A 2,964-nucleotide genomic window follows, 5' to 3' on the forward strand; every position below is an offset into this window, starting at 1 on the left:
TGTTTTCCGGTAACATATTATATAACTTACTTATTAATTATGCTAACTTATAATCAAGACTTAAAACCAATCATTAAAACAATAATCTTATTTATAGGTTAACTTGTGCTTGTTTAAAGTTGATTCTTGCTTTATCTTACACCGCACCGATTATCAAGTGAGTAATCTCGTACCTAATCCCTTTTTGCTTTTGATGTTTTGGGATGTTCATGTGTTCATACAAACTTAGAGTCTTAAACTTGTTTATGAACTTTAGTCGCGCAGTATCCCATGTGTTGAGGACGTAGACTTGGCTGTTTATTTGTATGTGTGGATCATTAACCGTCTTGTCGGTCTATTCCGCAGTTTTCATGGTACCATTAGATGAACACGGGAGAACTATCGTTTATGATTTTCTCTTTTGTTACACTTGCACAGTTAGTCTTGTTTGTGAGCTCAATTGTGAGCACTGGCAGTCTTGTCTCTTAGAGTTGGTCCCGATCTGATTACACCCTTGTTGAAACCCGGACATACACATGTTGCGCGCAGATTTTATTGTTATCTATGTATTGTATTAAACTTGATTTCTCACCAACACGCAAGTGTTTGACGTTTATTTTAACACATGTTCAGGTTTGCAGTAGCTGTTTTGGAGCTTGTGGACACGTAGGAAGTTTTCTTTATTTTTGACCTAGATTAAAATGTATCAAGACAAGTTATTGCTGTTCGAATATTATGATTTATAATATATTGATTTATGATGATTTATGTTATCTTATGTTTACTCTGCGCGTGCGCGAATGAATGTATTTATTAAATATTGACACCCAATAGTGTCACGAGTAATGAAACAATATGTGGCGCCCCGATGTATAATCCGCCTTTGGTCGGGGTGTTACAGATTGGTATCAGAGCCCGTTGACTTTAGGATAGGTGGTTAGACGTAACGGCCTAGAATACCTAAGAGTCCCTTCTCGCGCATGAGAGAAATCTCATGTTTGCGCGCTTATTGTTAATTACTCGTTATTTATGAATATGCTCGCGCTTGCGCAGTATATGATTTTATGTTTTATTTCGCGATATTTCGATTTTTGCTAAATTTCGATTTTTATTGATTTTACTCACATATTCGTTTGTTGGATTTGAAAATCCGAAAAGTCATGGTGATACATGAATAGTTGATTTTCAATTTCCATTTACGATTATGTTCTGAGGTTGGAGACTTGAAAAGTCATGGTGATACATGAATTGTCAACCTCCAATACTCATTTTCTTGTATATTTTATATTGAAGATTGAAAAGTCATGGTGATACATGAATCGTCAATCTCCAATACTCGTTTGCTCTTATATTTTAAATTGGGAATTCGGAAAGTCATGGTGATACATGAATTGTCGATTCTTGATTCGAATTTGTTACCTTTATTAAGTCTGCATTTTGGGTCATTTATTTTACTTTAACTTTTGACAGTAACTGACTCCGTGAAACCAAGCTTTATAAGATTAAAACCTTGCGCTAAAACCAAGATATTAACTAAAATTAAAATTTTTATAGAATGCCTCCGCTATCTCGCCGATTTCAGAGAAGAGAAGCCTCGCGCATGCGTAGACAGCAACGTTCCCAGGAAATGGCCGCCGCGATAGCCCAAGCCTTGAGCCAAAACAATACCTCCAGTTATAACATTAAATCCTTTAACGCGGGTAACCCTCCAAAGTTCACAGGTCTTGAAGGAGCCACCGTGATGCTCCAATGGCTCGAAAAGATTGAAAACACTTTCCTCCACACCCAATGCCCCTCAGACAGACGAACCCTGTATGCTTCCAGTGTCCTGGAATCTAGAGCGCTTACATGGTGGAATGGAGTAGCTCATGCGCGTGGCGCAGAGGCTGCTTCTAGCATGACATGGGAGGAATTCAAGGAAATTCTGACGCGAGAATTCTGCCCTCCCAACGAAGTTAAGCGCCTGGAGGAGGAATTTTGGAATCTTAAGCAATACAGCGGTGAAGCGCGCGAGTACGCGACGCGCTTCCATGAACTAAGCCTGCTTGTCCCTCACCTTGTTACCCCTTCCCGCCGAGCCATAGAGAAATTCCTTGGGGGTCTCCCCATGGAAATTCAAGATTCTGTATGGGCCAGAAACCCAGTAACCCTCTCTGACGCCATCGAGTTGGCCGCTGTGCTCAGCGACAACCATGTCAGAGCAGGAACCCTGTTCCTGCGGGGAACAGAAAAGACCAAACTCACCAAGACTGTCACTGAACCAACAGAAACCAAACCTGAACCCTCGAACCATAACAACCTCAAGCGCAGGCGCAAGGCCTATGCGCTTACCAACCCGCCCATTGTCCAGCAACCCATTTACCAACCTCCAGTTTACACGCCTAACCCACTATCAGCCTACCCAACTCCCCCTGTAGTTCACAACTATGCCTTAACCAATCCAGCACTCCCTGCCCCGCCAACTAAGAAACCTTACACAGGAAACCATCCCTTTTGCCCAACCTGTAGACTCCACCACCCACCTCAAGTCCCATGTCGACTTTGTACCCGATGTGGCCGCGCTGGTCACCTTGCAGAAAACTGTAGAGTCCCTCTCGCCAACCCAATTGCGCCAACACCACCAGTCTACCCGCAGAACCCACAACCAACCTACCAAAACCCACGACCCAGATCGTGCTTTAACTGCGGTGATCCCAGTCATTTCCGGAACGCGTGCCCAAGACTACAAGTGCAAATCACACAGGCGAATCCGGTGAACCAGATTTCAAACCAAGTGACGCGTGGACGAGCTTTTAACATAACCGCGCACCAAGCGCAAGCGAATAATGACGTAGTTAATGGTACATTTTTACTTAACGGATTTTATGCCTCTGTACTTTTTGATACTGGCGCCGATCGAAGTTTTATCTCTCGCGCCTTCGAGCAGAAGCTTGCGCGACCCGCGCAGCGATTTAAAAGAAAATTTTTCAGTTGAATTGGCTAATG

Source organism: Bidens hawaiensis, unplaced genomic scaffold (genome assembly GCF_021521415.1).
Source record: "Bidens hawaiensis isolate Kalapana, Puna unplaced genomic scaffold, B.hawaiensis_p1.1 tig00065109_1, whole genome shotgun sequence".
Lineage (NCBI taxonomy): Eukaryota > Viridiplantae > Streptophyta > Magnoliopsida > Asterales > Asteraceae > Bidens > Bidens hawaiensis.